The following is a 14,116-nucleotide window of genomic DNA, read 5'->3' as shown; positions in this document are numbered from 1 at the left end:
TGCCTCGGGCCGTCATACCATGGGACGCAGAACGTCAACCATGTATGCAGTCAGTATGGCTAAAAAGCCATGATATCACATAATCGGGCATAAAAGCCATGAAAACGGGCATAAAAGCCATGAATACGGGCATAAAGCCATGAATACAGGCATAAAGCCTTTCGCGATCGCTAAAACAATACCCTATTGGCATGCCAACCTATCCAAACCAATCACATTAGGCCTACTAGGGCATTTTGCACTTTTAAGTTTCACAATTTTTGAATTTCAAGTTTTCATGTCACTATTCATTTCATTAGTCAACTAAAATGTTGACTTTTGCATAAACAATAGGTACATTGGTTTTAGTACTCCCAACATACCACATTTTGTATTCAAAACTTGTTGGTTTTGGTCACTTTCTCAAAACTTAGGTCATTTTGGCAAAATTGCCAATTTTTGGTTTTGGTGTCACTATTCACCTCATTGGTCAACAAAAATGTTGACTTTTGGATAGAAAATAGGTGTATTGGTTTTAACACCCCAAACATACTACATTTTGTATTTAAAACTTGTTGGTATTGGTTGCCAATACCATTTCTAAGCTTAATGCTAATTGAACAAAATTTTCAGATTTGGTGCTTCATCTTTACTGTTATATTTGTTATTTTTACAGTGGGAATTTGAGGAAATGGTAAACATGAAAGTTGTTCCTTATTTTGTCTAGCTGAATTTCCTTTTTTGAATCACTCCATTTGGAGTTTTGTAGCTCAAGTTATGGCCAAAATAAGTTTACTGTTCACGTGCACTGTTCATGCTGCACTTTTGGGTTTTGGCAGATTTTGGTCCAACATTGGTCAGTAATTTGATCAAGTTAAGTTCATAATTTGGCCTAACTTTCTTCATATGAAATGTTCTACTATGCCTTAGGTTTTCAGTGGTTCAAGAATCGCCTAAATCCGAGTTTTCTAGAGAGAGTTATAGCCATCCAAACATTACTGCTCAAATGAAAATTCTGGAAATCTCAGTACAGTAAACTTCACTTTGCTCAATGATTTGATTAGGTTAATGGCATAATTTAGATTGGTGTCCTTCATGAAAGTTGTTTGTCTATATCTTATCTTGTTGCTGTAAAAATTTCAGGTTAATTGACCATATCTACAGTGAGTTATGGCCAAATGAACAGTTACTGTTCATTTGGTCATTTCTGCAGGGGCTGTTTGCAGGGTGTCCGGATTGGGGCCAAGTTTTGGTCCTCTTGCTTTGGTCTTTTGGGCATGGTTTCTTCAGAAAAATTGTGCCATTATAAGCCTAGTTTCATGTCCAATTGGCCAAACATCAATTGAACCTATACAGCCAAAGATATGGCAGTCCAAACATGCTGGACTCACAGCCTCATTTCTGCTGTCTCTTGGCAGCCTTCCCATTTCAGTTTACCATGCATTAGCTCACTTCAAATTATGATTTACTTGCCTTAAATGGTCACTAATTGACCATTAGAATGTCCACTAATCATTCCATAAGCCAAATCAAATTTTCACTCCTCAAAACCCTAGTTTTCCCTTATGATTCACACATACACCTAATTAAGCACTTCCATTCATTATTTATGTGTATATACACCTTAAACATAATCTCTAATTCATTCTAAGTCCATTAAAACCATCAAAAACACTCCACCTTTGTTCCTTCCTTAGGGCAGCCGAAATTCATAGGGTCCATATACATAGATTCCATTCATTTAATTTACAAAACCTTACTCACTTTAAGTCTTTAACATGAATTAAAAGAGATTTAAGTGTAAATAGGCACTAACCTTTAGGTGGCAGATTTTTCAAGCTACCCAAACTCCTTCTTTCTTCTTCTTTTGGCTGCCTAGAGGTTGCTTAGGATGTGGGGACAAGTTTTAGTGAAGATAACTTAGGGTTTTGAGGTGAGAAAGGGTGTGGATTCAAGCTTTGTAAGCATGAAAATGGAGAAGGGAAAAGAGAAGCATGAAACGTTTTATTGGGGAAGAAGAGTAACTGCAGAAAATTCTCTAAAATGGTCTTCTTTTTCTGCCCATTTATGTATTATAAATGTCTTCCTTTAATTTGATTGGCTAAGGGGTTCTAATTACATCAAGCTTATGTCATTAATGCCTTTTTATTTGATTTTTCTTTCTTCTCTCTTTAACTCATTTCTAATTAAATTTTTACTAATATTTATTCATATTTTAGATCATAATAATTATTTACTTAACTGGACAAGTCGGCCAAAAATCACCTCTGAAGGCGAAATGACCAAAATGTCCTCCGTTTGGCTTAACGGGTCAAAATTGTTTGTACCGATTGAAAAATTTTTCTAAATATTTTCTTGGCATTCCAATGCCATAGGAACCTCAATGACCCTTCTCTGGAGTCCCAAAAATTATTTTATAATTTTTCCCCTGGGTCTAGGGCTCCTTGTTGCGAGAACCGCAACTTTCCTCTGGGTTACCCCTCGCTAGGGCACCGGCTCGTTTAACTTAGTTGTATTTTATTTCTAAAATTTTTACTAAATTTTTCTTGTCAATATTTGAGTTATTTATGGTTTCTCACTTAAGTTTAAATATTTTTCCGAACGTTCTAGCTGTCCGGACCGACACCGGTCACCGGAAAAGTAGAATGTACGGAGTTGCTACTGGGAGGGTGTTACATATGTTGATCTAAAGAAAAGAGACATTGAATATGCAGTGGGTGATAAGGTATTCCTTAAAGTTTCTCCTTGGAAGAGAATTATGAGATTTGGCAGAAAGGGGAAACTAAGTCCTCGCTTTATCAGACCATATGAGGTTCTGGAAAGAGTGGGTTCTTTGGCATACCGGTTAGCATTACCTCCAGAGTTATAAAGGATACACAGTGTCTTCCATGTGTCCATGTTAAGGAGGTACAGATCTGACCCATCTCATGTACTATCACTTGAAGAGATTGAGATAAATCCAGACCTCTTATATGAGGAAGAACCCATAGAAATTCTAGCATATGAGGTGAAACAGCTGAGAAATAAACAGATACACCTGGTTAAAGTGCTGTGGAACTATCATTCAGGCCAGGAAGCTACTTAGGAACGTGAAGAGGACATGAGGGACAGCACCCACAGCTGTTCACAAACTGATGCCTGGTAAAAATTTCAAGACGAAATTTATTTTAAGGGGGGGAGAATTGTAACACCCCTATGTTCGGTAGTGCATTCTACTATTCTTGTGACCAGTGTCTATCCGGACAGCTAGAATGCCTAGAACTACATTTAAAAGTTAGTCAGGAGACATAAAATAATGAAATACAAGAAAAGAAAATACAAGAAAAACAATGGAAAAATAATAGCAATGAAATGTAACCAAGTTAAACGAGCCGAGAACCATAGCGATGGGTGACTGCACCGGGAAGTTGCAGCGTGGACTGTTGACTAGCCCTAGACCGCGGGAAACCCTAGAAAATATTTTTAAGACTTAAATAAACATTTATTGAATATAAATGTCATTAGAACTATCAAAGAAAAATTAATTAATTAGTACATAGAAAAACAAGAAATCTAGAAAATGACAAAACTCGGTGTTATCGAAAAATCGAGAATGCAACCCGAATAGGGGCATTGTGGTCATTTAACACCCCAAGATGCCTTTTGATCTAAATGTCCATTAAAAATAAATTATATTACACTTGGAAAATTTCATGAAAAATTAAAATAGTGGTATATAATCCAAATAGCAAAAGATAGGAGGAAAATGTGGGAAATTGAAAACTTTGGAATAAACAAACCTTATAATTGATTTTAGTGCTCCACTAACATCTTCAAAGTGGACCTTTAATCAGCATATGGCAGAAGATTCTATCATCTTCAACCTTGGGAAAATCCAGCCGAAACACCTTAGGAGAAAACCTCCATAGCCGTCCATGGTGAGAGCTCTATGCAAGCATGTTCTAGCCACTTTTTCCACTAGGTTCCTTCATTAACTTTGCTCCTCACCTTGCAAGGAAAAGTTTGATAGCAATTTTAAGAAGTTTAGTGAGGTTTTGATCAAGCTTCAAAAGTGGTAAGTGAGTGTTTTCAATTCTTGTTTCATTAAAAGTGTAACCAAGATTGTGGATAGTTGATTTTTGGAAGAATTTTTAATGTTGATGATTGAATGGTGATACACCATTTTGGTAGCCATGGAAACTCACTATTTGTAGCTTGTTTTTACTTGTTTATGATTGTTTAAGATGTTGGTATAAGTGTTTATATATATATAAATAATTTGGATGATGTATACTAAGTGTATGTGTGATAGTGCACTTGGTTTTGGAAGCTTGGAAGCTATTTGAGGGAGATGTGCAAATCGGCAACTTTAAAGTGTAGTTTAAAATGTGTTGTTTCATGGTTTGGTTTATTGAATTATGTTGTTATTGATGGCAGCATGTATATGTGTATAATGGTTTGGAATTGGGTATGTAAATGGGGTATGTTCATGTGGTTAAATGGTGTAAATAGACTTTGGAAAATTCTGTGTTATAGTGTGCATATTGAGAATGGTTACAAGCTGTCCAAAATGACCAAAATGTATTGTTAAATGTGTTAATGGTAAGGTACAAACCAGAATTGGCATGAAGGAAGTAATTTGGTAAATGTTGAATATGTAATTGGTAAGTGATGAGGAGTGTGTAGTAGGGCAGTGTATGTTTTGGCTTAGAACCTTAAGTGTGTGACTCCAATTTGTATGAGACCAATTGGAGGTGAAACTAGGCACAAAAAGTGCCAACTTTCATGAAGGAAGCTTATCTAAATTCTGCCTAGAAGGTAACTTGAAAAATGACCAAATCCGGATTAGTGACTTGAAAGCCTGAAAATTGACCATTTGGGCAGTAGTTAGTGTTTTGACCATAACTTACTCAAAACAGGTCCAATTGACCTGAAACTTTTACCATGGATATTTTAGACATAGATCTACAATTCTTATGAAGACACCAAAGCTCAGAAATGGCCAGAAACAAGCCAAATTGCTTGCACAAATTCAGATACCAAAACTAGCCGAACCAAAAGTGACCTAAAGTTACCATTTTGGTGCATTCTGTCCAGCATTGATAAATTGACCATAACTTGGTCTACATAACTCATAATGACCTAAAATTTTGTCCCGCGTGCAATAAGACATAGACCTACAAGTTTGTAGTTTGGACCGAAACCCGAAAACTGAGAGAACTAGGTCATCCGGCTAGGTCAAATTAGTATACCTAAATCCGGCAAATTGCAATAAAATGCAATATACTTGAAAATGAATTTGGTAACATGTACCAACACTAAAGGGCTATAAATGTGACATATTGGTAACATTAAACCTAATTCACCTAGAGTGCATCAAGTGTCAACATTTTAGGTTGACTAAGGAAAATAATAGAATTTAATAAATTAATTATTGAATCTTATTGTTAGAGACAATTTAAATGAGTACTGAAACACCTCAAATTGTGTGTTTCAGTTAGCAAAGACTTAGGAAAAGGGAAGGAAACACTGAGTCAGGGCCAAGAGGCTACACTTCAGAGGTTTGTGCACAACAGTTATATCTTTGAATTGTCACTGAAAATAAATTATGACAATTTGTATGCTATTGCTTAAATTATGAAAAAAAATTTTTGAATGATATTTGATGGATACTTATTGATTGAAAAATATTGCAAATGGTTTGAAACCACAGCTATCATGTATATTGATTGAATTCCTCGCTAGCTTGTCTAGTGGGACGAATTGGCTTTGAATTCCCTCTCTGGCTGAATTGATGAGGTGTGTGCTAATTGAGGACGAATAGGATGAGTACTCATATAATTGCTAGCTAGCTATGTTATTCCTCACTAGCCATTGGCTTTTGGGACGAATTGGACTTTGGAACATGATTAAGCTGTGTGTGTGATTTATTGATATTTATTGTGATATTGTGAAAAGGTGTTTAAATTCTTTATGACATTCACTATCTTTGAATTTAACTATGGTTTTAAGTATCCATTATTTATACGACTTATAATTTATGATTTCAAGTTGCATTTTGTTAATGTTGCGCACCACTGAGACATTGGCTCAGCGATAACTTTTCATTGCTGTCGCAGGTAGACAGACTGACAGGGCAGCAGACTAGGCTGCTAGTGCTACATTGAGAGTTCATCAGGTATATTGAGTATACCATATTTTGCATTTTGTATTGTAATGTATGTTCACTGTATGTATATATTGTTCTTGGTTTTGAGCAGTTGTAAATTAAAATTGTACATTGAAGTTGTAAACTAAATTTGTAAATTATTTTGGCTTGTAAATATTGTGGTATAATTCTTTTATCTCAGCTTTTGAAAACACTGGAAAATATTATGGATTTGAGTTGACAAATATTGAGAAACTTATTGTGTTGACTGGATATAGGAGTTTGGGGATTGAACAAAATATTGGAAGTATTTTTTCCAGGTTTTTAAAGAACTGTTTTATTCAAAATACAGATGGCACTTTGTCAAAATTTTTACAGAAATTATTAATTCTTCAAATGTGTTATCTGGTTTCACTTCAGTAAAAAAAAAAAAAAAAAAAAAATTTAACACCTGCAAATAGTGCTCACCACTGTAAAAAGAAGTAAGAGCTAGTTTTCAAAATCCCTTGTACTATATTTAATAGGTTATCAGTAGACGAAGTTGGTAATTCATTAGGTATACTGCAGGATCATGTTATGCCTTACGGAGGCATAGGATGTGACAAAACTAGCACTAACCTTATTTTGAGCTTTATAAAACCTCACCAAAACTTCTTCTTTTTGCTTCCTACATGCTGTCCATGATGTGTAGATCAACTTTAGTGAAGGAAGTTTGAAGAATGATGGCTTGAAGATGGGTGAATGAAGCTTGCTTGTGGGACGCCCATGGAAGAAACTTGAAAACTCCAATTCGGCCATGGGAGAAGAGTTAAAGAAAGTGAATTGAAAGTGGATGAAATCTGCCCTTAGGTGTCCTTTTTATAGTCCCACTAATCTCCACTAACTTAGGTTAATATTATTATATTTAAAATTTTGATATTTGCAAATTAATCCCCCATCTCTCTTTTAATTGCACTTCATTTTTAATTTCATTTTTCGTGAAATTTTCAAAAGTTAATACCACTTATTTTTAATGGACATTGAGGTCAAAAGTTAACTCTATGTGTCAAATGATCAAAATGCCCCTCTTCGGGTCAAATTCAGACTTTTTCGGTAACATCGATTTACTCCTTGTACCGCCGATTTCTTTAATTTTCATTTTTCATTTATACTAACTTACTAATTTTTCTTTGACATTTCCAATGTCAATTACACCTCAGTAGACCTTTAGTTATGTCCCAAAATATTTTCCCGGGTTCCCTGTGATCCAGGGCTAGTCAACGATCATCGCCGTAACTTCCTGGTGCGATCACCCATCTCTACGGGTTCGGCTCGTTTAACTTAGTCACATTTTTATCTCTTTTATTTTTTTCTTAATTTTTCTCATCATATATTTCATTATTTTATGCTTCCTCACTATCAATTAAGTGTAGTTTCAGACATTCCAACTTTCTGGGGTAGACATTAGCTGTCAGAACAGTAGGATGTGCAGGCTACGAAAATGAGGATGTTACAATTATAATTATATCAATTCCTTTAATTCCCTTCATATCCATTTATTAATTTCCATAAACACTTCATATTTTTAATTCATTTTCAACATATTAATGCCACTCATTTTAATGAACATTTAGGTTAAAAGTCAACTCTGGGTGTCAAATGACCAAAATGCCCCTGTCACACCCTACCCCTCTGTAAGGCATGACATGATCCCATAGTATACCTAATGAATTATCAAACTTCGTCTACTGATAACCATTAAATACACTACGAGGGATTTTAAACCTTTCTTTTTTCTTTCTACAGTGGTGAGCACTTTTGACAGGTGTTAAAATATTTTTAACCGAAGTGAATCCAAATAACAAATCTGAGTATCAATAATTTCTGTAAAAATTTTGACAGAGTTCCATCTATATTTTGAATAAAATAGTTCTTCAAAAACCTATAAAAAGCACTTCCAATATATCTCTTCAGTCCCAAACTCTAATAAGAGTTTAACACAATAAATTTCTCAACATTTGCCAACTCAATTCAATAATTTTCCAGTGTTTCTAAAAGTTGAGATAAGAGAAATATGTCACAATATTTTTACAGGCCAAAATAATTTACAATTTTAGTTTACAACTGCTCAAGACCAGTACAATATATACATATAGAGCACATAAATTACAACAAAAACTACAAAAAATATGGTATACTCAATATGCCTAGCGAAATCTCAAAATGTAGCACAAGCAGCCAACTCTGCTACTCTGTCCGTTTGTCTACCTACGATAGCAATGAAAAAGCTATCGCTGAGCCAATGTCTCAGTGGTGCACAACATTAAGAAAATGCAATTTAAAACCATAAACCATAAATCATATAAACTATGGATACTTAAAATCATAGTTAAATTCAAAAGGCAGAGAATGTTAAAAAGAATTTAAACTCCATTTCACAATGTCACAATAAATATCAATAAATCACACACACAGCTTAATCATGAATCCAAAGTCCAATTCATCCCAAAAGCCAATGGCTAGTGAGGAATAACATAGCTAGGTGGCAATTATATGAGTACTCATCCTATTCGTCCTCAACTGACACACACCTCAACACTTCAGTCAGAGAGGGAATTCAATGTCAATTCGTCCCACTAGACAAGCTAGCGAGGAATTCAATCAATATACATGATAGCTGTGGTTTCAAACCATTTGCAATATTTTTCAAGCAATAAGTATCCATCAAATTTCCATTCAAACAGTTTTTCACAATTTAAAACAATAACATACAAATTGTCACAATTTATTTCAATTGAAAATTCAAAAGAAATAACTGCTGCGCACAAACCTTTGAAGTGTAACCTCTTGGCCCTGACTCAGTGTTTCCTTCCCCTTCCCTGAGTCTTTGCTAACTGAAACACACAATTTAAAGTGTTTTAGTACTCATTTAAACTGTCTCTAATAATAAGGTTCAATAATTAATTTATTTAATACTATTGCTTTCATTAGTCAACCTATAATGTTGACCCTTAATGCACTCCAAGGGAATAAATTTTAATGTTACCAATATGTCACATTTTATAGTCCTTTAGTGTTGATACATGTTACCAAATTCATTTCCAAGTGTATTGCATTTTATTGCAATCTATTGGATTTCAGTATGCTATTTTGACCTAGCCGGATGACCTAGTTCCCTCGGTTTTCGATTTCTGGTCCGACTTACAAACTTGTAGGTCTATGTCTTAGTGAACTTTTGCCACAAATTTTAGGTCATTTGGAGTTTACTAGACCAAGTTATGGTCATTTTACTATTGCTGGTCAGATTGCACTAAAATGGCAAACTTAGGTCATTTTTAGGTCATTTCCGGTTCAGGCAGTTTTTATACCCGAATTTATGCAAGCATTTTGACTTGCTTATGGTCATTTCTCTATTTGGTGTCTTCATAAGAGTTGTAGCTCTATGTCTAAGCTATCCATGGTAAAAATTTCAGGTCAATTGGACCTGTTTTGAGTGAGTTACTGCCAAAACACTGACTGCTGTCCAAAAGGTCAATTTTCAGGTTTGCAAAGTCACTAATCCGGATTTGGTTAATTCTCATGTCACTTTTTGGACAGAATTTAGGCAGGCTTTCTTTATGAAAGTTTTCACATTTTGTGCTTAGTTTCACCTCCAATTGGAGTCACACACTTAGGGTTATAGGCTCATTTGTACACTGCCCTCTATATGCCTCTCAAACACCAAATCAAACACACATTCACCAACTATATCTTCACTTTCCCAAACCATTCTGCATTTGGCAGTAACTATAACCATTCATTACTTTACATTATAGGTCAACTTGGACAGAATATAACAACTTCACAATACACCAAATGCAATCATAATTCACAAAGTCCAAACCCAACAATATATACATATAAATACTCCTAATTATTACACATACTTCTATCATCAAATTACATACCTTATCACTACTATTTCATATACATATGCTGCCATTTTTTTATACCATACTTCAATAATATTTCATGAACTTAAACATTACCAATCTTCACCATGAGGCTACCCAAGTAACACATTCACATCAAACTTCCATTTTCACTTTTCAAACTTACCATTCAAACTTTATACATGGAAATCAACTTCAATACATTTAAACACTTAAATTAATACCCCAAATCACCAAATACATGAAGAAAACAAGTTAACAGATTGGAATGGAGCATCAACCTAACTCATTAAAACTTCAACTTTTCTTCCATAAATCAACTCACCACAACCTTGGTTACAATTTTAATGAAACAAGAAATGAAAACAATCACTTACCACTTTTGAAACTTCTTAAAAACTCACCAAAACTTATCTTTCTTGCTCCCTAATTGCTGCCCAAGTTGTATAGAACAACTTTAGTGAAGAAACTTAGAAGAATTGGTGGCTTGATGATGGTGGATTGGCCATTGCATGGTGGACGGCCATGGGAGAGTTTGGGAGAAAGCTTGGTTCGGCAATGGAGAAGAAAAATGAAGGAGAAGGTTATTTAGTGGAGATGGCTATCCAAGGCTTGCATATGTGTCAAATATCATGAGTTAGTGGAGCACTAACTATTATTTAAAAGCTAAAAAATTTCAAAGTTTCACAATTCCCACATTTTACCTCATTTCTTTCACTATTCCAATAATGTATCACAAATTTAATTTTCATGATATTTTCAAAGTTTAATATCATTTATTTTTAATGGACATTTAGGTCACAAGGCAACTCGGGGTGTCAAATAACCACAATGCCCCTATTCGGGTTGTATTCCCGATTTTTCAGTAACACCAATTTTTGTTGGTTTCTCGATTTCTCGTTTTTCTTTGTACTAATTACTTAATTTTTCTTTGACATTTCTAATATCATTTATAATTCAATAAATGTTTATTTAAGTCTTAAAAATATTTTCTAGGGTTCTCCGCGGTCCAGGGCTAGTCAACGATCCACGCCATAACTTTCCGGTGCTGTCATCCATCGCTACGATTTTTGGCTCGTTTAACTTAGTTTCATTTTCTCTCTTTTATTTTTTCCTAATTTTTATTATATTTTCTTTTATTGTATTTCATTATTTTATGTCTCCTCACTAATATTTAAGTGTAGTTCTAAGCACTATAGCTGTCCGGACAGACACTGGTCACTAGAACAGTAGAACGCACTACTGAATATAGGGATGTTACAGCCCCTCATCGGGTTATAGTCTATCTTTTTTTATAATGACATTTAAGTCCGTAACCTGATGGTCACTTCAATTTTTATACTGCTTATTTCAATTTATTTTCATTTCATTTTTAATTCTCAAACTGGCTTTGGATAGTACTATTAATGGATTGAAAATAGTACTATTCAGAGCTCAAAAGTTCAGGATGTTACAATCTTCCCCTCTAAATAAAATTTCGTCTTCAAAATTTACCTTGCGTAAATAGCCGAGGAAATTACTACCTCCTCATTTCTTCATTTTCCTGTATTGTCTCTTCAATGTCCAGATCTAGCTCCTCTCTAGCCTCCATGGCATATGTACGAGCCAGTGCCCTAGCCTCTGGCCTCTCTATAGTTTCAGATGTAGCTTTCTGTGAACTGCCGGCCCCCTCTACTCTACTAGGTCTCCTACCCCTTGAAGCTATAGAGGCAAGTCTGTCAACTTGTGCTGGAGCTGTTGAGCCACTCCTCTATCGGCAATCTTTCAAATAATGATTCGTAGCCTCACACTTAAAACACCCTCCAGTTAGCAGTCGACACTCACCTCTGTGTCTCCTATCACAGTGGGTACATTCTAGAACTGGAGTTGATCCCCTTGTTATTTTGCCCCAAAAATTGGCCATAAACACTCCAGGCTAGCCTCTCTGGTCCTGTGCTTGGTCCTGTGAACCCTTGGGCTTCTTACTAGCTGAAGTCTGCATGCTAGATTTGTTAGTAGTATGCCCTAGAGCATATCATTTAGTATATATCTTGTACATGTTTTATTAATAAAAGGCATTTTCACTTTTCCGTTTACATAATATATTTATGTGTAATAGAAAAGGTCCATTGATATTTTGTTAGAAATTCTATTCTTAAGTTGTTAAGAATATGAGTGACAGTATTTCTAGCACAAAGTATCATAAATAGGTTCACAATCAAGGATACTTCACAATAAGGACATGACTTATCCAGAAAGATTGTATTCATGTTTGTTCCCAAGTTATTTATATGAGATATAAATAAGATGGAATGGTGAGTCTCATGCCATATAACAAACAAGATAGGCACTTATACATGATAAGTAGGTCGAACTAGTGACATTTATGACAAGCACATGGAGTTTACTCTTGTCAATGTATTGTCATAAATAATATCAGTACATATAATCTTTAGACCTGAGATAGCACAGTTATCTTGTATATAGGTGGTTTGAGTTTGATACTACTTTCATACTTGTACTGTGTATGGGTATATGGGCATGTGTTGGCTCCTACTAGTTATATATGGAGGTAGGTGTTGATCAAGATGGAATCTGTTGCTCTAAGTAAATGGGGATAAAATCCTATGTTCATTTAATTGTTCTTGATATTTCAAGTTCCTGGCCAGGACAGATAGATTTAATCAGAAAAGAGTTTCTAATGAGAAAAATCTTTTTAATCAAGAACTGGAATTAAAAGAGAACATAATATTCATAGCAAATAGGGTTTGACATAAACCATGACTCCAGCTCGAATTGGGATTTTGTAACAGAGAGATTCTAGTGCATGGTAACATATGATTATAGGTTCATTTAAGGTAAACCTTATTACTAATTAGGTGGCCATGGCATGCTATGCTAGGTGTTAACCATGGTCTATGAGGTGCATAAAATGATTTAGAGAAATCATTTATGGTAAAAAAGAGTTCTGATGATATTAAGAGTTGATATCATGTCTCATTACCAGTTAGAGATGAGCCTAGTAAGTCACACACATACATAAATAATCACCAAATTAAATATGATTTAATTAATTAATTAAAGAGTTTAATTGATTAATTAAATAGGTTTGGTTTGCAATTAGATTGCAAAGTCCATAGCATGGCTTGAAACAAAATCTAGGTTATTGGATGTATAGTATAAGTTAAATTTATATTTAAAGTGTTTAAATATGAATTTATTTAATGAGAAATTAATTAATAGAGATTAATTAATTAATTTATATTTTGATATAAATTGATTAGAAGAAGAGAAATAATTATTTTGGGTTGAGAACTCAAAATTAAGACACAGGGGTATTTTGGTCATTTCATAGGGTGACATGTGGCACCATGAGATGGTGACATATGGCACTACACATAAGCTTGCCATATGTCTTTTATTCATGTAAGATGATCAAAGTCAAGATTAAATATAGGTTTGACACTTGGCACAATGTGATTTGGTCAAATAAACCTAGAGCCAATCAGAAGGTGACATGTGGCAAGGGTTTTAAATGGTGACCTAGCTATATAAGTGTAAGGATAAAAGAACAAAAACATAAGCTGCTCATTCTCTCTTTGTGCCGCCACCCTTGGCTGCCCTCTCCCCTCTTCTTCTTCATCTCTCATCAATTCAAAGAGATTAGCAAACAATCTCTTGAATTAAAAATACTAGAAATTGTTTCTAGTATCCTGTTTACATCTATAATCTCTCAAAAGACAAAACTTGATTTTCTAATTCGTAGAAAAAGCTTTACAAGCTATTCAAGGGCTGCCATAGTTGATCTTGGTATGGACAAGCTAAAGGGACAATATCTGGTGTCCTAAAGACGCATCCCAAAGGTGCCAAACACACTACAGTGCATCAAAAGGTTAGTGCACTTGTTATTGATCTAATTTAGGGTTCTAATGGATTAATCTGTTAATTCTAAAATCTTAAATGGCAAATGTAGATCCAAAAATATATTAAAAGAGTTTTAATATGCTGTTTATCATTGAAATCAAATAGATAAAAATAAATCTTGCATGATGCATGTGACCCTAGATGAAAAATTTTGAATTTGAATGATCTAAACTTGTGTTTTTCATGCTTCCGCTCC

This window comes from Hevea brasiliensis, chromosome 4 (genome assembly GCF_030052815.1).
Source record: "Hevea brasiliensis isolate MT/VB/25A 57/8 chromosome 4, ASM3005281v1, whole genome shotgun sequence".
Lineage (NCBI taxonomy): Eukaryota > Viridiplantae > Streptophyta > Magnoliopsida > Malpighiales > Euphorbiaceae > Hevea > Hevea brasiliensis.
The sequence above is the reverse complement of the archived record's forward strand: the minus strand, read 5'-3'. Positions refer to the sequence as shown.